General features: G+C 35.4%; 1 long non-coding RNA gene across 1 annotated transcript in view; it reads right to left on the minus strand.

Moving 5' to 3' along the window:
- Window positions 1-23554, minus strand: part of LOC118019233 — a 62788-nt gene extending 39234 nt beyond the window's left edge. The window contains exon 1 of the long non-coding RNA XR_004681630.1: window positions 23137-23554. This is a non-coding gene — a long non-coding RNA (uncharacterized LOC118019233). The remainder of the gene's footprint in view (window positions 1-23136) is intronic.
- Window positions 23555-24146: the final 592 nt, after the last annotated feature.

Consider the following 24146-nt stretch of genomic DNA (forward strand, 5'->3'; position numbering starts at 1 on the left):
ATACAGAAGAAAGAAGTAAATGAAATTTTACACTTTTTTTGTTTGCTTGCTTGTTTTTTAGCTAAGAGAGAAATAAAAACTTTCTCCAATTCAAATTATGAAGCTAGCATAGACGTGATAGCAAAATAAGACAAGGTTAGAATGAGAAAGGAAAATTACATTCATGGATATAGATGCAAAAATCCCAAATAAAATATTAGCAATCTGATTCAGCAATATGTAAAAAGAGAATTCAGCATTGCTTAATTAAAGGCATTCGGGAGAACAGTATTAGTTTAACACTATGAAATCAGTTAACTTGGTCTACAATGTCAACTGATTAAACAAAAATAAAAACATAAATTATGACAAACTGACATAGATAAGGCATTTGATAAAGTTCAACAATATGTTCTAGAGTCAAACGTTTTGGGTTCAAGTTACGGCTCTGCGTTTACTATGTGTAACCTTGCAAAGTAGTTTATCTTTGTCTCTCAGTTTTCTTCTCTGTAAAACAGAGTTCATTATAGAATCTTCTTTGAAGGAATGTTGTGAGGATAAATTTAGATAATTCAGGTAAATCCTTTAGAAAAACACCTGGCAGATTATAAACCAGCATTGTGATTATTTCATCGTTATCAGTATCTGTGGCATTACTACTCCAAGATGATGCCTATCATCAAACTCTAATCTCCCAACATTAAAAAGTTACCTCTTGGGGTGCCTGGGTGGCTCAGTGGGTTAAAGCATCTGGGTCTTGTTTTTGGCTGGGGTCATGATCTCAGGGTCCTGGGATAAAGCCCTGCCTTGGGCTCCCCGCTCGGCAGGGAATCTGCTTGAGGATTCTCTCCATCTTCCTCTGGCCCTCCCCACCCTCTAAAATAAATAAACAAATCTTAAAAAAAAAAAAAAGTTACCTCTTGGGCCACAATTTCTCTTCATCTACTACCCTACCACCAGTTTCTGTTATAGCAACACTAAGAATTTTCTATATTGGGGCACCTGGGTGGCTCAGTCGTTAAGCGTCTGCCTTCGGCTCAGGTCATGGTCCCAGGGTCCTGGGATCGAGCCCCGCATCGGGCTCCCTGCTCGGTGGGAAGCCTGCTTCTCCCTCTCCCACTCCCCCTGCTTGTGTTCCCTCTTTCGCTGTGTCTCTCTCTCTGTCAAATAAATAAATAAAATCTTTAAAAAAAAAAAAAAAGAATTTTCTATAAACTCTCCACTCTACCTTTATTCTATTTCAATTTCAATCATGCTTTGTCAAAGTTAGCCATGACCTCTATTTTACTAAATCTGATGACACTTTTTCTGTCTTTGTCTTGTGTATACTCTCAACAGAATCTGATACAGTTGGGTATCTTTCTTTCCTTTCTTTCTTTCTTTCTTTCTTTCTTTCTTTCTTTCTTTCTTTCTTTCTTTCTTTCTTTCTTTCTTCTTCCTTCCTTCCTTCCTTCCTTTTTCTTTTCTTTCTTTCTTTCTTTTTTTTCTTTCTTTCTTTCTTTTATGATATTGCTCTGATGTCACTTTTCATTCTCCAGATCTGTATTAAATGTAACCTTTGATGCTCCTAATCAGGGATCTCCCAGTCATTCTACAGCATTATGCTATCATTTTCCCATAACACTTATGCCATCAAAAATGATCTTAATTTTCCTTTTTCTTTTTAATTTCAACTTTACTAGATTGTAAACCTCACAAGAATAAGATCTCCTCTATCTCAGTCATTGCTGTACTTCCAATGCCTTGAACAGTATGCCTAGTGGATTATAGGCACATGCTGGTTAAATAAATTGATAGAGTAAATGACATAACACATAAACAGATGTCTGACATGAAGTAGACACTTAAGGAATGATAATTTTTTTATCTTTCTAGTTTATATACATCTGAATGAAAGTTATTAATGGCTTGTTTAGTTAAATGATCGTGAGTGGTATGGCTAGATTCTCAAATATAACTCCAAAATAAGCATGGCCCAATGTCCCTATTCTAAACCGCCATCCTGTATGTTCCTTTCTTTTCTCAGTCAGTCAGAAATTGCCATCTCATTTGGATTATCAGCTCTTTTCATTCTCTCCGCAGAGCAGTCGGTTCTTCCTTTATCCTAGCCTTTGCCTCCCAGGGACGCTGTGCCTAGAAACATCACTCCTTCACCTAAGCAGATCTGCTGCTAGCTTGGTCCACTCAGCCAGATGTCTCCTCATGCTCATGATTTTTTTTTTTTCAAAACACCCATTGTTTCTCTGGCAAGCTTCATTTCTTTGAGCAGTGTCCATTCCCTTGCTTAAGTTTGTACTTAAGAAAACTGCAGTAATGGACATGATTCAAGTTCTCGTCTATGAAATTCCATAAACCCATGTAAATTTAAAAATATGACCAGGCATGTGCTCCAATGAACATTCTGTGATAGGTCAAGGAATTCTCCAACCATTCTGTAGTAGTTAGGCTTGTCTACCAGCGAACACTGAGGGATGGAAGTAGCTTCATTCCTTCACACGCTAGCCGAAGACTCTCAGCTCTGACCCCCCAAACAGAGTTATTGCTGTACCTTTGCAATATCTTAAAAATCAGTCAATGCAGTAACATGCACAATCGTTTTTACAAGAAGTAAAACTGCTTTGAAAGATTGAATTGAGCACTTGTTTTATTTAACTGATCAATAAGAAAGAACTAACCATCAGATGGCCTGAACTGGACACTTAAACAAAACACTATAATTCAAATTACGGTTACATACATTATTTTATTTCATTTATAGCATTATGAGAAAGTTAGAACTACCAAAAGCTATTATCACCAGAAATGACCTAAGTTGTCATCTACTTCAATTTCTTTATTTCTATAATAGTGGTGATAATGACACCACATTACTGATTTGAGTTATCTTATTCTTTTGTTAAGATGCTTAATATAGTTTTAAAATTAACTTTAAAATCGACTTTGACTAGTCAGTGTTCTTCTGTCTCAGTAATATTGCAACCCATGTCAATTATTCCAGATACGTGATATTCTATCCTATATGGCAGCAGATTTTTAATACTGTTTAAATTAAATATAGGAAGAAAATGTAAATTAGAAAATTTAAAAGATGAAGATGCTGTAACATATTGGCAGTTGTCATACATGTATTATCTTTTATTTGAAGACATGGCAAATGCACAGAACTCGTACCATATTCTGCTAACTCTGATACCAAAGCTTGACATGTGCTAAAATGTTAAATCTACCAATGTCATTTAGTAGTACCTTCTGTGAAAATGTATTCAATTTTTTTATATCAGTTTTCTTTCTTTACAGATATGATTTTGGAAGTTTCATAAGGTATTCATGACAAATAGAACTCTATTAATTTATTGTCCTGGTAATTTTTAACATGGCTTTATGGAATCTGTTCAGAAGAATATAAGTACCTGGAAACTTACAAGAAATTTTGTCATTTTTCTGTATACCAATTGCCTATCCATAAAAGAGAGACCGTTAGCTTCCATTAACAGCTACGACCAGGGTAATCATGGAGTCATCCAGTAACCCTAAGATACTATGGCAGATTAGCTTTGCCAGTCTAACTGCCACATCCTTGCTGTGAATCTCTACATGCCAAACAGACCTTTTCTGGGGAAAACTGAAAGGGAGAACAAGGTTAGAATCCATGGGTTCATTTGCTTCCACGATTGTTTTGAGGGCGTGGGGCTGGGCTCAGGTATGTTTCATATTTTAAGCAACTTCCAAGAAATTATTATTTTGTTGAATCATAGATGTTACAGTTTGAAGAGTCCAGAAAAAAAGTTTCTCCATACTGATTGTTCTTACCCAGGTAATAAATCATAATTTCACTTTATGGATGAAGTAGTCGAGTCTCTGAGAGTTCAAATGCTTTGAAAAATAACGCACAGTTAATTCAACTAGAAATGGGCACTTAGCACACTGTCATAATTGCCTACTTAGTTCTTATTTGTTGGCCTCCTCAAAAGATCCTAAGCACCAAAAAGTACACATGAAGAGATCACGTTCATACTTACCACTTTTGAATCACTGGCTCCTAGCATTCTGCTTGGCACAAAGGAGTTTGATGTTATTGGGAAAAAACTAATAGAGAATGGTAGCTCCAGGACTGCCCACAATACACTACTCATGGGTGGGTGTGAACAGGTATTTGTTTTAATTAGGAACTGTGAATGATGCATCTTATTTGCATTTAATAAAATTGTGAAATCAGATAATTTAAAATAGGAGAGGACCATATCATACCATAACCCCCCCCAAAAAAAAAGAAAAGAAAAAAAAAGTTGTTTTTTAGTCTTTCAAACTATAAAATGGAGTATGGAAATTGAAACAAAAAATGGGCAACAACACTTATTTCATACTGTTCAATGGAGCCCAAATGAGGCTTTATTTCTTAGGGTGATTGATACCCTTTATGAATAGAATTTAAAAAACATTTTGTAACCCCTTCAGGAAGTGTTATGTTTTCCTTCCTCTCACCAGAGGAGTTTCTTTCTGAGCCAGAGTACCCAATAAATTCACATTGAAAATTAACTTCAGAACTATCGTACCTTCCTACCATCATCATTATTAAAGGCCTCCAGGTGCCCAGTCCTCAGCCTCTTTCAGGCAGGAAAACTGTTCAGGTCTTTTTGAAAGATTTCAAAACAGAGAACCAAAAAATCCATCTGTAACCTCAAAGATCTATCTGTCAGTTGCAGACTGACAGGCCTTTGTTTTCTTTTGTTTTGTTTTGCTTTGCTTTGCTTTCCTTTATCCTGGGGGCACTAATGGCTGCTAATAATTGGGACATAAAGATAATCAAAGAAGAGACACAAACAGCATCATATATTAGAGAATACTATCAGATCGCCCTAAGCATCATTTTTTTTTTCTCATCTCCCACTAACATGCATCGGTTTACATAATGTTTCTTTCAAATACAACTGTCAGAAAACATCAAACCAAATTGATACAATTTAGTATTCAGGTGGTCATTTATTTTGCCAGAGAAGAATGGAAACAACATATGAACAGAGTAACTTTCCTGTAGAAAACACCTACTCTTTTAACATACTCTTATTTACCAGAGTTCTATTATATGAAAAATCTCTTGGGTTTTGAATAATGATTTATCAGATCAACTTTGTAGTGATTTTATTTATCAGCCAACTGGAAATTCATTCATATTCACAAAGTCATTGTTCTGTCAAGTATATTGACTCTAAAAAAAAAAAAAAAAAAAAAAACAGGAAAAGAAGGAGAAAAAAAGAAAGAGAGATGTTGCTTCATGAAATGTTTTATTCTGATGCACAGATGATTAGGTTATTCTCGGGTCTCTCTTTCTCTGTTCTACAATCCAGAAAATGAGCTTCCTATATTATTCTATTCTTATAATTTAAAAAGTCCTGACTTCTAGAGCAGAAACTTGAGTTGTTTTTAGTTTTGAAGATAATATATAAAGTTTGCATAAATATCTATTTAATTGAAGAAAATTGCTCAGCAATTTAACTTTCTTGAAAACCCTGAGGAAAAATATTGGAGAATAATAATAGAGGGCTGTATTTGATTTTACATTGGTTGGCAGTTCTTCCTTCTTAATTTTAATAAACATGCAAGCATCATGGGTCATCTCATTTCCTTGTTTCTACTCTGTTGCTATAAATTTTAATGCAATAGCTGATCTGAGGGGGCATTCCTATGATCAAAGGCAAAACAAACTTTAAAGAGATTTCTCTTTTTCATTAAAGACGATCGTAAAGGCCTCAGTGGAGTAAGACCATTTTTTTCTTTATCTTACTTGGAGGTTTCTTATTTGAAGCTAACCTAGAGAAACCAACTAAATGAGAAGTTTATCTTCAGATTTCTTGGATTGTCCTACGAAAGGACATCTTTCCTGGTCACACCATGACATCTGAAACAGTCCGTCATTCCCAGTGTCCACCTCTGTAATGCAATGCAGGTGTATGCTTGTCCTTTATGGAAGTTATTGTGAATTGTAATGAGGCTCCATTTATCTGGCTATACCTGACTATTCTAGAGATCAAATTCTGATGTCAACATGGACATGGAGGCAGTGACCTATGATGAATCCTGCCAAGTACAAAAATTTGCTTGTGAGAGGTGCTCTGTACCATACAGTGACTAGTAAATAAATTGTATCTTCTCTCTCAGGGCTTTTAATTATGAGACAGACAGACAGACAAAGACAGTAAAGTGGCTTAGAAGCCAAAAAACATTTGGACTATTATGATTTTGGATGCTGACTGCAGCTAATAAAATACTCTGTCCCAAACTGGATTGAATAATAAGGAAACTATATTTTCTTCCAGAAAAAATCCAGAAGCAGGTGCGGTGTAGGGGAAACATTTTAAGGCTCCAGCCCCACTTCCCAGTGCCTCATGCTCTGTCCATGGCTCTGGTCTCAAGCTGGAAGCAAAATGCATGCAGTGGTTTAACAAGCAAAATTCCAGAGCCAAGAATACCAAAAAAAAAAGTAGATATACCATTTCTTCTAATACTGTGCAAGGAAATACTTCTAATAGTGCAAGGAAACCTTTCCAGAATACCTCCATTCACCCTCCTTCTTATACCCTTCATAGCCCAATCACCAGCAGAGGGAATAGGATTATCATGATTTACCCAGTTTAGAAGATTCATTTGGGGAACATTACCATTTAGGGGATTCAACTTCAAGGAAGAGGGAAATATCAAAAACAGAGAGTAAGAAAAAAGGGTTAGAAGAACAAAGCTGAGTCAGGATAACAATAAGAATTGTTTTGTCTTGAAAACCTATCAGATCTCCCTAAAACCTTGCTGATGGTATATAAATGATTCTATTTTCTAAGCCTAGTTCCCTGTGTATCTTTGCAACAAAATTTCATAAGTTGAATTAATTTTAATGTATTCCTATCAACTTCTAAAGACTCCAGCACAGTATCCTACTTACTATAACACCCCAAACTCCAGACCTTTTCTTACTGCTTATCCTGTGTTGTAAAGTACTTTTTCATATCTTATTCCTTTAAGCCTTACTCTTTAATATTTAGAGTAAAATGCCATTAAGTGCCGTAAGTTCTTCCTAGATTCAAAAGGTCCTTGGTCTAATTGGAACCTAAAGATAAGTAGTAAAGGTGTTTGCTTTAGGCCTCTCTACCTTACTGTAAAAGATACTCCCTGTTTCAAACATTCTTTATTTTCTTACTCCTTAGCTGCTGTCTCAGTTTGTTATTGCTTTCCTTCACTCAGTCATTGCTGGAAGGAAATCCATCATCATGCCACCTATGATTCTACTGTTGTTGGTTATTGTTGCAGTTTTCCTGCAACCGCCATCATTGCCATGGCCACCACAAGAAATCCTATAAAGGGAGAGGCTTCTCCTGTGACTACAGTTCTTTCGACCAACTCAACAAACTACAGCTCTTTTAGCAGTGTAGCCTTTAAAAAGTCTATTCCTTTTCTGGTGTTGTGCAATACATTGTTGCAAATGTAACACACTAAAACAATACAAATTTATTATCTCAGAGTTTCTGTGGGTGAGAAGTATAACATAGTTGGCTGGGTCCTGGGCTCAAGGTCTCAGGAGGCAGTAATTAAAGTATTGTCTTGGACTGAGTTCTCTTCTGCATACTCTTCCAAGCTCACAAGATTATTACTAGAATTAATTTCCTTGCAGCTGTCCTTTTCCATGGAGCTTCCTTTTTCAATGACAGCAGGAAAATTTCTCTGACTTTAGGAAAGCCCAGTTCCTTATAAGTGTTACATAATTAGGTAAGTCTCATCCAGGATAATCCCCTTTTTGATTAATTAAAACACAACTGATTTGGGACCTAATCATGGGGGTGATAATCCATTATATTCATGGTCCCATCCAGACTCAATGGGAAAGGATTATAAAAGGTGCACCAGAGGGTGCAAAAATTGAAGAGCAAATTAAAATTCTGCCCATCACAAAAGGCATCCTTCATTTTCACTTTATAGTCTTTATGTTGGGATAAAAAGATGAATGAGAATTTATCTATACTCTTAGAGAGTTTAATCCAGAAGGCATATGTAAAGATATTAAATAAAGGCAATGGGATAAGTATTATGATAAAAACAGTCAAGGTATGCAATAATTCAGCAGAGGAGAAATGCTAATCCAGTTTGGGGGAGGAGAAAGAAAGAAGGGTCATGACTTCAAGAGGTGAAAATTCTCTTTAAAATTTGCTGCTTTCAGGGATTGGGTAAGCATTGTTCAGGTTAAAAGTTAGAGAAAGGAGAAAACAAGCAAAAGTAAGAGAAAAGAGAGAGAGAGAGAGAAAAAACAGTCATAGGCCTTGAAGTACATATTGTTAATTAAACAAAGAGGCCATCAGACTGAGGTGCTTTTAGTACCTTAGCAGCCTACTAAGCAAACCAAAGCCTTAGCTTATAAATGCATTAAGATTGAAGCACCTGGGTGGCTCAGTCGGTTGAGCAACCAATTCTTGTTTTTGGCTCAGGTTGTGATTTCAGGGTCATGAGATTGAGCCCTGAGTCAGGCTCTGTGTTCAGTGGGGAATCTGCTGGAGATTCTTTCTCTCCCTCTCCCACTGCCCCCTTCCCTGCCTCTCTCTCTCTCTCTCCAAAATAAATAAATAAATCTTAAAAATGCGTCAAGATTAAAAAATCAAAACCTAAGGACAACAGCCACAGATAACTAGACGTTCCCAAATAATGCAACCTCTTAAGCTATAGCCAAATAACTTTCTTGCTTTGCTTCTGCTCCTTTCTGTTTAAGTCTTTTCCTGAGTTCTTTGTGGTGGAGAGTTAACCACTTCATGTTTGACACTGGTCAATCTAGATCAGTTTACTCAAATAAAACTTAAAAATCTGTAACATGCTCTAGTTTATCTTTTAATGGTATCAACATGTAGCATCCCGTAAAAACAGTAGCCATTTTTCATTTTGCTACAGTTTGAGGTTGGAGGCAGGAAATAGAAACTATTATAAATAGTAACATTACACTGGGAATAGTGAATGCCCCTGTGTAGTGTGACCACATAGCCTATTGTGAACAGGAAACTATTTAAGAGACTTTGCAGGAAATTATTATTGTATTTGTGTTCTTAGTATATCATATCATCTTGCTGATCATATGAAAGATGGCTAGCAGAAAGAAAAGAGGAAAACATGGAGCAATAGATTATTGCAGATTCAGGTCAGAGATATGAAAGTATTACAATAGCATCAGAGCTACGGAAAACAGGAGGAATCGTGGTATGTTGAGGGGCAAAGTTGGGCAAGATTGACAATTGACAATATTGAGGGAAAAATGCAGACAAATTCCCAATTTCGCATCTTGGCAATTAAGTCTTTAGTGGTGTACTATAAATAGTAGAAAGCACAGGAGAAGGATTTATGGGCCTGGAATTGGGGAAGAAAAGACTAGTGCAGTATAAGAAAATTCATTTTGAGGTTCTTATGTGATGTCCAATTGTAATGTCCAAAAAACCATTTTATATACAAACTAAAGCATATATATGAAGCATAGAGGGAATTCAAAGATCTGGACTTTAGAGTCAACAGCATGTAAGTTTTAAATAATCATATTGAAATGCCCAGGAAGAATATATGGAGGGAAAAAAACAATAAGCCAATAACTGAAAAACGGTTAAATGGTGGGAGAAGAAAGATCTTCAAAGCTATTAGAAAAACAATAGCCTAATAGCTAGAGGAAGTTGGACAAAGAAGAATCATAAGAGTCCAAGAAGAAATGTCAATTATGTTATATAAGACTGCATAGAATAAGATAAAGACCAGAAAGCCCTTTCCATTTGATATGGCAACTAGAAGGTCATTGAGTACCTTCCTTAAAGAAATTTAATGGAGTAATGGAGAGAAAAAGCCACTTGAAATTGTCCTAGGGATAACAGGAGGTGACAAAATGGAAATAAAAGAGAAGACTATTTTTTAGAAGTCTACACATGAAGGAAAGAAGTTTAAGAGAAAATCTAGAGGAGATAAAATTTTAAAAAAATGTAAAGTTTGGAGTATTTGTAGGTTGCATGTAATAAATCAACACAAAAAAGTATTAAAGTAAAGGACTCAGAAAAAATGATGAAAATAAATCATGAAAGAGAGAATGGAAATCAGAAGCACTGATAAAGGGGATTGGTCTTGAGAAGCAGAGATGGTATCTCTCCTACTGAGACTAAACAGAAGCAGGAATGGGGGGCGCCTGGGTGGCTTAGTCAGTTAGGCGTCTGCCTTCAGCTCAGGTCCTGATCACAGGGTCCTGGGATCGAGCCCTGCATCGGGCTTCCTACTCAGTGGGCAGTCTGCCTCTCCCTCTGCCCCTCACCTCTGCTTGTACTCTCTCTCTCACACTCTCTGTCTCTCTGTCTCTCAAATAAAAAAAGAAAGAAGTAGGAATGGCAGAAATATAACTTATATTAGACAATAATATTTTGTTAATGGAGCTCGGACCACATTACAACTTGTTTTTTGTTTGTTTTACTAAAATAAAAGTGAGATTAGGGTAAAAGATTTGTTTAGGAGACTTGGTTTAGGTAAGTTTTTCAGAGGAACAGGAGAAGAGCTTTAAAAGAGAGAGAGAGAAAGAGAGAGAGAGATGCATTGGGGATCCAGGTGTAGATTACATTTAGCATCTTATGATTCCGAACAGAACAAGCCAACAAGATGAGTTATTAAACTAAGGAAATAGATCAAGTAGCGTGAAGGTCCTACTTAAGGTTATGAATGTAAAATTACTCCCGTCGACATGATTGTGTGTTTTTATCCAGCCACATTCAGCCATGTTGGCACAAAATTAAATGGACAGAGACTTCGAATCAACCTTGAGCCTTGATTATCTTATTGACATTTTTACCCTTAGTGCTTAAATAAGATTCCAGTTGCCACCAACAGAGCTGTTGGTATTCAAATGCATTCATCTTTAGAAGCCGGATATCATGTCATACAATTGATCATGACTTCCTTCCTACAACATGTGCTATTGATTCTTTCTCCTAAGTATATCTGGAATCTAATCAAAATACCTTCAGTTCCAAGCTGCCACATTGGTTCAAGGAAGTACTATCTCTCCCATAATCCAATTTGTATCTCTCTTCATGTTCACCCTTCTTTTTCTCACTTTAATTATGAAGTATTTAAACATCCAGAAAGCTGTTGAAAACAATGGTAGGCATTTATTTTGTCATATATACTACAGAGATCTAAAAGGAACATGAGATTAAAATACAGCTAAAATCTTTTCTACTTCTTTCTAATTTTATCCCTAGCTTCTCTTTCCAAGAGTAAGCACTGTCCTGAATTTGAACATATCACTTCCATGTATGTTTTTAAAATAAATTTACCACATGTTCATTATAAATTAAAATATATGAATATTGTTTTTCATATTTTAAAATCTTTTAAATGATATCATACTTCATGCCCATACTAGGTTTCATTTTTTAAAATATGATTTAATTTACAAGAAATTCAAACACATAATTACTCAAGCATTTTTAGCAAAATATGCAAAATATAAGTACATGTTGAAAAGAACTGTTATGTTGGGGCGCCTGGGTGGCTCAGTTGGTTAGGCGACTGCCTTCGGCTCAGGTCATGATCCTGGAGTCCCGGGATCGAGTCCCGCATCGGGCTCCCTGCTTGGCGGGGAGTCTGCTTCTCCCTCTGACCCTCCTCCCTCTCATGCTCTCTCTCTCTCATTCTCTCTCTCGCAAATAAATAAATAAAATCTTTAAAAAAAAAATTAAAAAAAAAGAAAGAAAAGAACTGTTATGTTTATGAATTGGAAAATTCAATATTGCTAAGTGTCAATTCTCTTTGAGCTATAGATTCAACACAATCCTTTTCAAACTTACAGTGTGATTTTTTTTTTCAAATACAAATGGCCAAGGTGAATCTAAAACATATATGAAAATACAAATGATCTGTAATAGCCAAAACAATTTTTAAAAGAAAGGATAACAATAGAGATGATATCATGTTTCAATATTTACTATCTATCTAGATACATTAGTCAAGACTCTGGTATTAAAAAAATAGGATAGACAAAGGAATTAATTCAACAGAATAAAGTCCAGGAATAGATCCACAGTTGTGTGGTCAATCATTAACTCAAAATATATTATAAATCTAATAATAAAAACTAGAAGAAAATCTTTGCAATCTTGGAGTAGGTCAATATTTCTTAGGACACATGCACAAATAATAAAAGAAAAACAATACAATGGATTTTCTCAAAATTATAGACTTTTTCTTTAAAAAATATTCTTAAGGAAATGCAAGACAAGACCCAAAATGATGGAAATATTTCTAATACCTATTTATATTTACATAATATTTAATACATATATCTTTAAAAAGAACTTGTATTGAGAATATTTTAATAATTCATAATACAATAATTAAGACAACTCAATAAAAATGGGCATTGTAAAACATACTTCATAAGAGAAAATATATGAATGGTCAAGGAGCACCTAAAAAGAGATTTAATATCATTAATTAGAAAATGAAATTAAAATTACAGTGAGATTAGAAATTTGTTAGAATTGCTAAAATTAGAAAGATTGACAATAGCAAGAATTGGCAAGCATGTGGAGGTACTGGAATTCTTACTGGAAGGAAAAATGGCATAACCACTTAAGATAACTGTTTGGATTTCCTGAGTCCAATACATCCCCACCATACAACTCAGAAATTCTATTCATTGGCATTCAGACTAATACCAATTATTATATTATTGCTAATAGCCAAGCTCTCAAAACAGCTCAAGGGTCCATGAACAGATGAAAAGATAAACAAAATGTGATATGTTCATATGGAATACTACTTAGCAACAAAAAAGGAAAGAAGTACTAAATTACTCAACATTATAAATGAAATTAAAAATCATTTTGTTAAATAAAAGCAGCCAGACATGAGCACATACTATATTACTCCAGTAGTATAAAATTCAAGACAATGAAAACTGACATATAATGATAGAAAGTAGATTATTGTTTGGGAAAGGGGTTGAAAGGAGTTGTAGTCTGAAAAGGTGCACAAAGAATCCACCAGAAATGATGAAAATGCTCTGTATTTTGATTTTACACTTCAAATGGGTGCAGTTTATTGTATATAAGTTAAATGAAATAATACTGTTACTAAAAATTTTAAAAGAAAGAAATTAGAGACACAACTATACAACTTTACTGAGTTAGCCAACAAAAGAATTTTAAAGCAGTAATAAAGCTTTCAAAAGTGTATTCAGGAAAAGAGGAAATAAGGACTTGAGTGAACAGATCTTCACCTGCATTGCACGTATGAAAATTAACAGACTAAGAAACAAATATGTGTATTTTTCAAAGTTATGGAACAGAAATACCCAAGAGTTTAAAGAAGGGAATATTTCTATGCTCTCCTCTGAAGAGCACATTTGGAGTAAATGTTTAACGGAGCAATATATCATACTTATATTATTACTTGTTTGTTTTTAATAAATTCTTCATGACCATTTCACTTTTTTCTCCATGCAAATCTATTATATGATTTTTAAAAGACATTCCTCTCAAATATTGATAGTTTTTCTAGACATAGTACATGTCTTTTCTTTCTTAGCTATAAGCTCTAGACGTTCGCCCACACACCTTGTGCCTTGTTTTCTTTACAGAACATTAATCCTGCCTGTCCAGGGAACTGAACAACAACCCCAAAATAACCTTCATCATTTTTCCCAAGAAGCCTTATAATAGATATTTTTATGCAAATAAGATTCCTTGGAGCTTTTTCTCTGTAACCTTGTGTGTATTCGTAAGAGCTATATCACTTTTGTCTCCCAAGCTATGAAATTAGAGCCTCATTCAATACCCAGGTGACATAGAAATTCCCAGGTGGAAATTCCCAGATGACAAAGGCAAAACAGCAGAAGAGGGGCTTTAGGTCAGAGGCAAAAGCAGTGGTTTAGGCTACATGTGCAGAGATATAGTGAGAACATAGAAATATAGTTTAACCAAACATAGGATGCTAGAATTGGAAAGAAACATGTTGGGCCCAACTGATGAAGCTGTCTCAGCTGGTCCTCGGTGATGCCCGTTGCTAAAAAACATCAGCAGGTATTAGAAATTGGCTTTTAGGCCTCAATGTATAGTCTCATCTGAATTTCACTATAAAACCCAAGTTTCAAATGTTCAGAAAAAGATGGGTTTAATTCTTTTATTGAGTTTCACAAATATTTTTATTTACCATTTTTGACATCCACAAACCCCTGAGATTATTCCAAAATCCCTAATAATATTGCAAGCATGACAAAATGCTAACAGTTATTTTGTCTGGAGCTAAAAGTGGGGGGTGGAGGAGTGGAATCTAAGGATGTTAAGCTCTAATAAAGTTTTTTAACTCAAAAAACAGTGACTTTAACACAAAAATTTTTAACAATGTATCCACTGGGAAGAATCTATTTCTGTGCTCATTTCTACATTCTAATAGAAACAAATAAACTGATCAGATTGTAAATCCACATTAGAATGAATAACTTCTATGTATAGATATTTAAACATAAATTCCAACTGAATGCTTCATTTTGTCTAAGAATGAACAGATAAAAAGACTTTTAATGTTCAAACTTAGTTATTGATATCCTTTAAAATGATGATAATTAAACCTCAGAGGAAGATTCCTATGTCTTCATTCTGAGTCCATGGTGGTACCTGGGAAAAGTATTTATCAACTAGTATTTAGATTTACTTCTGAGAAAAATGAAAGTTTTTAGTAATATCCATCTCTCTAATTAAATTATGTTTAGGGGTGCCTGGGTGGCCAGTCAGTTAAGCAGCCAATCCTTAATCTCAGTTCAGGTCTTTATCTCAGGGTGGTGAGTTCAAGTCCTGTGTTGGGGCTACTAAAAATAAAAATAAATAAATAAAAATAAAAAATTATACTAAGTTAACCTTTCTTAAAAGCTTTGACTCCCAAGTTCTAGCCAAATGCCTGACACAAAGGTCTAATGACACAATAAATGCCTGATGAATTACTGAGTGAATAAAAGAAAACAAATATATTTAAATTTTTTAAAATGTTTATTTATTTTATTTGAGAGAGAGAGCGGGGAGAGGGGCAGAGGGAAAGAATCTCAAGCAGACTCCCTGCTGAGTGGGGAGCCTGACGTGGGACTCCGTCTCAGGATCCTGAGATCATGACCTGATCCTAAATCAAGAGTCAGCTGCTTGACCAACTGAGCGGAGCACTCCAAACATCTTTAGTTTTTTATTTGGAAGTTCTTCATGCCTAAATTATTCTCTAAAATAATTTAAGCACCATCAGTAGTCACACTAGCTTTCATAGAACTTAGAACATGAAATAAAAAGAACTTCAAAAAAAAATTCCTACATGCCTGAAAAAGTCAGTGGAGCATGTTTCTATTGTCAAAACCCAAGTATTTTAAATCAACCTGTTAATCAGAAATTGCCTTTTGGTTCTTCCTATGGATGAACACAGTGATATTGACAACAATAATACTGTGAAGTAGTTATGCTTTATATTTTGTCTACATTCGCAAATATCCAGATAATTTGAGTGCAAGTCAATGACTATTTTACTTTGCATTTTCAGTGATTTGCCTTTTATAAATAGCCACTGGAAGAGATTTAATCTGATAGAGGTTAGGAAAGGAGAGATTGTTAAATTTTCAGTTTAAAACTTTCTAATCCCTCTATGGAAGAAGCAGCACATTTTTTTATCAGAAGTTTTTAAGGAATTAAATCAAAAGGGGAAAAGTTTCCATTATCTCATATTCAGTATTCAAAATGAAGAAATGATTTATAAATTTTATTACAGAAACTTTGACCACATTTTTAAAAAGTTTCTGAAAGGTGAATCAGTTGACTGATAAGAACCTGAGCTTTTCCATAAGGAATATATTTTAAATTAGGGCTTAGATTTATCTACCATATAGCTTTTATATAAAAATGTAAAATTATAGATTTCTTAAAGCTTGTGGAATTAATATTGCTGTAAGAGCATTTTTCTCTCTGGGTATATTTAAATACGTCAATTTCATGTAAATGTCCATCTTGTTTTCATTGTCAGTGGTAGAATGGAGAAATGTAACATTTTACAAAACAACAAATCTCCAAAATAATCACTACTGAGTAGAAATCTGGCATAATATAAATAAGATGTCTGCCTACTAGGTAAAATGATACGGGCTACGATTAAATGTCACCTTTATTTTTGTAGATACAGTATAAAAATAGGGATCAGAGATGTTCATAAATTCACCCATTGAATATACAAATATCATTGAGAAAACCTTATCAGGCACATTCCATGAAAACCTTCTAAACTTTAATCATACATGGATAATGAAAAATTTGTCATAGAGTTCATGAAGTGAGATTGTGATTTAATTTGAAAACATGTAATGAGAGAGGCTTGCATTAGATAGTCATTAATTCAGGTCCTGAAGATGCATAACCAAAGACACCCCTCTGCAAATTTTCCAAGATGTATACTATATCTCATTCATTCTGTCCCTGGATGTCTTGCCTAAAGACATGTATGGTTTTTCAGTTCCTCCTTCAACTCTGTGAGCTGCGCCGTTTTTTCCCCATAAATTACTCTTTTCACTTAAGTTATCTTAAAATTTGTTTAAGCTAGCTAGAGTTTGCTTCTGATTGCTATCAAATAACCATAATGAATATCAAAATCAGTAACAAGAGTAGGTTATGGGCAACATAACCTTGGAAATGTGGAGCATTTGGAATTGGTTACTAGGTTGAAATGAACCAAAAGACTGAAATGCTAGTTCATATTCTACTTCCTTTGTTGACCTGAAGCCACATGCCTACGAAATATTTAGCTCCTGGTATCGATTTTTGTATTAGAATCCTTCACTTGCTATTATTAGAGATAAATTATATTGAATTGTAAATAATTGGAAGGAAAAGTATAATTCATAAGACTGGCAGGTGGGGAGACAGTTGACCAACTAGATCAGGGAAGTGACAGGAGCTAACCTTCTGTCTTCACCCAGTAATCATTCTTCTTTTGATATGCACCTCTTGGCTTGACATTGAGAATTTTTGGAGAATGAATGCTTGATAACAAGATGTAGGAAGGAAAGGTTTCCTTGACCCTCTTAGGGTCCCTGGCTGAGTCCGAAAATTAAACTGACAAAGACAGATTAACAGGGAAGAGGCATACATACTTTATTAAAGTTTTACATGTACGTGGGAGGCTTCACAAGACAATGAAGACCTGAAGAAATGACCAGAGCAGGAAACTTTTATACCTTTAAGACCAAGAATAAATTTGTGAAGAATAGTCAAGACAAATGGGTTTGGGCTAGAGGTAGTAAATGGTGAAGAAGTAACTAAAAATATAAGGGTTAGTTTAACAAGGTTTGTTTGTACAGATGTCTTGGCCTGAAATTCCCTGTCTCTGATGATAAGAATGTCTTCCCTCTTCCTGGTATAGAGAAAGCACCTTTCACAGGGGAGTTTTATGGCTTGTTTCAGGGAAGAAGGGTGGGTGGTGGAGGGTGGGTATCAGAGTGACCTTCCTTCTTCTGCTGTTTTGTTTTGTTTTGATTTGTTTTAAATTCCTTCAGCTTAAGCTATACAATATGCCATATTTTGAGATAGCATATCCTGAGCCCCATCAAGGACACCAGCAAATGTCCATCATAAACTAGGCACTATCTGATCAACTCCCAATAGTACAACATGTTAGCCCTAAAGGCAGAAATGTGAATGAGGAAGTTGCTCAATCTACATATGTGCTACTATTTTCATATTGTCACCTGTCCCACAGTCCAAAATATGGTCCCATGAAGAATTTCCTATGACTTCATCATTGAGGGTGAAAAACCTCTAGGTTTACAAAAAGCCCAATAAATTGCACCAATTCTAGTTGGAAGTATGCTGCTTAGATCTTGCGACTTCACCAAGGAACGGTCTTCTAAGGACTATGGAAAATGATAGTCTTGCAGTGGGTTTATTTATTTTCTACTTTACTGAAAAGTGATATGACCATGCTCAATTAGATGTTACCAATCTTGGAATAAGCAAGATTGGGGGATTAGTGACAAGACTTGGGAATGGGAAATTGAACCTCCTAGAGTAAGTCTGGAGTTTGAACATGACTGTGTTTGATGTGATCACTCATCAAATCCTTTCCGCCCACATCCCCCATTCTCATTAAAGAAGCCTCTAGGAATCAGGTGACCAGGCACACCCTCTCTGAATGTTGTCATCTTCTTCACTCAACCAGATGACCAATTAATTATTAAAAGGGCACACCACAAAGCAACTATGCAAAAAAAAAAAAAAAAAGGCAATGCACAGACTAAACAACATATATTTCCCTTCAACGCTGAGCTGCTTACTTTAATTGCCAAATTTTTTATTTTCTTGGAATAGAAACTAATTTTAAGTTCCTTAAATGTCAAAAAACTTGCAGAATATCTGGTGTCCGTTTGATTAATTGAAGGAGGCAGAAATATACCTTCATTGGAACAATGCCTTAGAGTCACTTAGATTATTCTGAATTTGGATTTGTGTACAGAGTTGAATACTGTACTCTCAATTATAAGGTCACACATAATTAGTAATTAGGACAAGATCATACTGGATTAGGGTAGGCCGTAAATCCAATATGACTAGTATCTTAATAAGAAAATGTGTACACAGAAACGGTAATATTTCGATTTATAATAAAAAATTGTTAAACTGAATCAAAGAAACCTCATTTAACATGGAGTTATTTAGGAGGCCGACAGGGGGCGCTCTCTTCCCGGACAGGAAGAAGCCTACTTTCCTACGCCACCGGGAGGAAGGACGATTCCACCCATACCTGTTCAGGCTAGCCAATGAGAAACCGCCACAACTCAGCCAATCAGAAACAGTCACCATCTGACTCTCACATTTTTCCAATAAATTTTCATTCAAAACAGCCTCTTCCAACTTTCTCCTTTTTTCTCTATAAAGTAATATTCCTCTCCTGTGTTCTCTGGATTTGCCTAGGCTTTGCCATAGCTTGCATGTCCCAAATTGCAATCCCTTTGCCATTTCCCAATAAACCCAATTTGCTGGTAAAATAGCTGGTGGTTTCATTTTTAAGGTCAACAATGTATTTGGTCATCCTCTACTGTTGCTAACATGTAGCTCCTAAAACACTGTAATTCCCTATATAAGAACCATACAGGCATCTTTTGTAATAATACTTAGCTTTGTTCCCAGTTCCTAAAATGGCTCCAGAGCAATAAAGATTAAATGGGTGTCTTGTTTTTCATATAAAAAGCCCCTTTCAACTTCACCTGAGTTTATATTACTGAGGTGAATTTAAAACCCCTAAAGTTGGAGCTGGTTGCCAGGGGAACCAACTGGGTATTTAGAGGGTTGGAAGTTTTAACCCCACCCCTAGAGTTGGGGAGAGGGACTGGAGGTTGACTTAATCACCAATGACCAATGATTTAATCAATCGTGCCTAAGGAATGAAGCTGCCATAAAAATCCCAAAAGGACAGGGTTTGGAGAACTTCTGGGTTAGTGAGGGTGCTGGGAGAGTGGGGAGCCCAGAGAGGGCATGGAAGCTCTAAGTCCCTTTCCCATGTAACTAGCCCTATGCACCTCTTCCATCTGGTTGTTCCTGAGTTACTTCCTTTTATAATAAACCAGTAATTGAGTAAGTTAACAGTTTTCCTCAATTCTGTGAGCTGGTCTAGTATATTAATTGAACCTGAGGAGGGGGTCATAGGAACCTATGATTCATAGCCACACAGAAGTACAGACAACAACCTAGATTTACAATCAGTATCTGAAGTGGGGAAGGGGAAAGGGCGGTCTGTGGGACTAAGCCCTTAACATGTGAGATTTGATGCTAACTGCAAGTAGATAGTGTAGAATTCAGTCAAATTGTAGGACACCCAGCTGGTATCCAAAGAATCTGAGACTTGTTTGGTTTGGGACTCCCCTCCAACACACAGGCACGCATGCATGGGCATGCAGGCTGAGTGGCCCAGTAGCGCTGTGAGTGTAATGTTAAGAGTAGAGGAGACAGACAGAGGAGTGGTTTTCCTTTGTGGGAACACAGACCCAAAGAGAGAACACCATAGGAGAATGGAGACAAAGCCTGAGTGTTGTGTCTACAGCCAAGGAGCGCCAACTTTTGCTGGCAACCACCAGAAGTTAAGAGAAAGACATGAAGGGGATTCTTCCCTAGAAACTTCAGAGAGCATGGCCCTGCCAACATCTTGATCCCAGACTTCTAGCCTCCAGAAATGTGAGAATAAATTTCTGCTGTTTTAAGCCACCCAGTTAGTGGTACTTTATTATGGCAGCCTAAAAAACTAATAAAGGTTTCTTTACATGTCAGATCTCTGCTCGTATCCCTATCTATGGATCAACAGAATCAAAACAAAATTTCCTCTGAGCAAAACAGTCACTTCAAAATGAAAGAAACACAAAAATTGTTTGATTCTCGGAGGATTTATTGTAGTGGTTGGGTTGTCTCTCACTGGAAAAGGATTGAATGCATTTTCAGTTGTGATGGGTAAATGTGATAAGACTAAAGAAAGGTGCATTAGGGCACGTTCTGTTGTGAAAATTGTAGAAATAAGCATAAAAAAGAAAGGCCTTCAATGTTTATTATAAAATGCTGTGTCCAAAAGGAGAAGAGAATCGGTTTATTTGCTTTCCAGAGATACTTGGATGATTTAGGAATTTAAATATACTGCCTTTTCGGACAAGAGCTGCAATCCCATATTTTCAACTGTACCCCACTGGAATTGCAAAGTTTTGAGGCAGAATGGAGACTTAGCAAGAGAAATAAGTGACAAAACAGATAAGAAAGAAACACGGTAAGCTACAAGAAAGTAGGCATTAGGAAAATGAAAACAAATCTCAAGGAGGTTGTGGGAACAAATAGTAGTCAAAGCAGAATAGAGGCTGTATTTTATACAACACAATATAGGCATTTAATAAATGTGAATATGTTTTCATTATTACTTTTCCCTTGCTATCATTAACGTTATTAATTTATGAATCACTGCAAACTTAGGAAATAGATGGTAATTGTAATGCTTAATTAAACTAGGCAAAGTGCTACCAAAGTAAATGAATAAGTAAAACTTCCAAGTTCATTTAATGAAAACCTCAGCAGTTTTATGTTATTAAAATCCATACTAGTCGGTTCTTTTTTTACAGATAAATTTTCTGATGTTTTCCTACATCAAATATTATATTAGTCTCATAATTTATATAACTGTAATGTAGGTAACCAAAAATATGTATTTTAGCACATTGGTATGTATGTGTCTTAGGTTCTACAGAAATTGAAGCAAATCAAAAATTGTTTGATGAAAATATTTTAGAACAAAAGAAAGAGAATTGGAATTTAAACAACATTCAAGGTTTTCTATGTTTTGTTATGAAACTGTTTTTTAGAAAACACATTTCAAGGGAAACTGGATTATAGGTTTATTTATAATTTAAGATCTCATCCCCCCAAAGATACAATTAGATTGTAGCAAATTACTTATTATAAAAATACTTCATGTCTAATGAGCACTTCCTATGTGCAAGGCCTCATTCTAAACTCTGTTCATATATGTGTGAGCTCACTTACACTCACAGTTCAATGAAAGAATTACTGATATTATCCTTATTTTGCCAGAGGAAACTATGGCATAAAGAGGTTAAAAATAATCTCTCTAAGGTCATAGAAAATTGAAATTTAATATTAACTGCTTAAAACTGTGTAGAAAATTTAATATTAACTGCTTAAAACTGTGTAGAAAATAAGATTTCCCACAAAACTCATAATCTAACATGGCATTTCTCCAAGTATGTTTTACTTCCCCATTACAAAATAATAGGCAATGTAAAAAAAAGAACTCCATGAACACAAAACACCAAGAGATGTTAGTTTAAACAAAGAGAGTTGTGTGTGTGTGTGTCTATTATATATATAGGGGTGTGTGTGTGTATTCGTGTGTGTGTGTGTGTGTGTAAATACATGACGATTCTAGTCCTTTAGTCTTTAATAGACTAATGTATATTGCGATTCATGAAAAGAAAGATATGAACAATTATTTAGCCAAAATATTTATTGAATTCCCACTACATTCTAGGTACTAGGCTAGGAACTAAGGAAGCAAAAATGACAAATATCTATTTATATATATCTATATATAGTATGGACTCCTGGAGAAGTCATGAATGATAAGGGCCATGAAGAAATACAAAGTGTGGTTTAAAGATATAAAAAGCAATCTCAGGGCACCTGGGCGGCTCAGTCGTTAAGCATATGCCCTTGGCTCAGGTCATGATCCCAGGGTCCTGGGATCGGGCCCCACATCGGGCTCCCTGCTCGGCGGGAAGCCTGCTTCTCCATCTCCCACTCTTTCTGCTTGTGTTCCCTCTCTAGCTGTCTCTCTCTCTCTCTCTCTGCCAAAATAAATAAATAAATCTTTAAAAAAAAAAAAAAAGGCAATCTCAGGGAAGTTTTGGTAGGAAATGACATTTAAGGTTTTTGGAATAAAATCAGTAGAAAAATGAGTTACTTAGCTGAAGAGAAGGGAAGATGTTCCGCTCAGAAATACATCACGTGCAAAGACGCTGAGGGTAATAGAATAGATTCAGTAATTATGAAAATTCCAGTATAGCTGGATTTGAAGAATGAAAAAATACTGCCAAAAGGTGAGCCCAATGAACGTGACTTAGGTTCAGAGACTTAGTGAGATCTGATAAGGAATTTTTTAAATTTTATCCCAAGTGTAGTTAGTCATTAAAAAAATTTTATTAAATATATGCTAATATTAATTATCTATTATATAAAGATAAAGAGTAGTAACCACTTACCTCATGGTCTGACTTAATAATAGAGGTCATATTCACTTTGCCTCCAAAGTATATTTTCAGTCTATTTGCTTCTCTCTTTATCTATTGCTACTACCCTAGTCTAAATCACCATCCATCTTTTTTCAACTTTATTACTCCCACTTCCCACCACCCTCAATTTCTTGACTTAACCCAAAGATCATTTCATCACATAAACATTAGATTATATCTCTCCCCTGCTCTAATACCTCCCGTACTGCTGATAAAGTACCAATGTCTCACCATGGCCATCAAGCTCCTTCATGCTTTCATTTTTATCTATGCTTTGATCTTGCCTACTCCTACTTTAGAGCTTTTGTACTTACTGTTTTGTCTTTAGCCAGTCCTTAGTATAGGCATGACAGGGGCACCCAGGTAAAAACAGGAGCAGATCAGAATTCATTTTTCACCCAGTAATATAAGATTTGTAAAGTTGTTGCTTTGTCCAATTGTATCATCTCTTTGATTTCTAGAGCTCTACCAAGAAGAACCAAGGTAACTCAAAATTCTAAATATTTCAGGCAATTTGAACAAAGACTGACACCTGATTTTCCTCAGAGGATAAAACAAAGTTTGGAGTTGGAGAATACATGAAAGTTATAATTACCTCAAACTTCTATTTTCCTTTTTATATGTGGATATATGTGTGGGGAGAAATCTGGCCATTTCTTTTTTAGTGAGAATTAAGAACCTTAATTCCCTGGTTAATGCTGAAACATACTTTCCACTGCTCTTGTTAATTATGATGCCTTACTCTTAGGACTTAAAAAAAAAAGGCTTCTGTAAAACAATAGATGGATTGTTCATGTCCTTGAATGTGTCTTTCTACAGTGGGTGCTGGGATCTGGGTGTGGTTCCTGAGTTGATTACTCAGTCTAAGTGAGTAGCGGATTTTTTAAATAGCAAGCTAACACCATCTGCACAGGCTGTGTATTTTGACTGTTCATAAACTACAGGAAATCAACTCTGCCCTAATTTCCTACATGATTCAAAGGGTGGAAGCCAAGGGAATACAAGCTAATGTGACCTTTAAATACATTCCTATGATATTAAGCTTCAGATGAAATATTTTGGGAAGAGGTAGACTGCCCTTTAATATTAGGAATATGCAACTTTGCTGGTATTAGTAAATAAAACTTAGCAATTTTGAAGTCATCAGTCTTAGCCACAGGAATTGCCTCAAATTCACAGAATTTATTTATGCAAATCTTGTAAAGCTTAGAATTGTAAAGAGTATTTAAAAATAATTACAACCTAGTCATCTAGATTGGTGGCCCAATTTAATATAATATGCTTACAGTGTGACTGTTTGCAATATTATTTCTAATTATTCTTT

The sequence above is a fragment of the Mirounga leonina genome, unplaced genomic scaffold (genome assembly GCF_011800145.1).
Source record: "Mirounga leonina isolate KUSES-001 unplaced genomic scaffold, KU_Mleo_1.0 Mir_173, whole genome shotgun sequence".
Lineage (NCBI taxonomy): Eukaryota > Metazoa > Chordata > Mammalia > Carnivora > Phocidae > Mirounga > Mirounga leonina.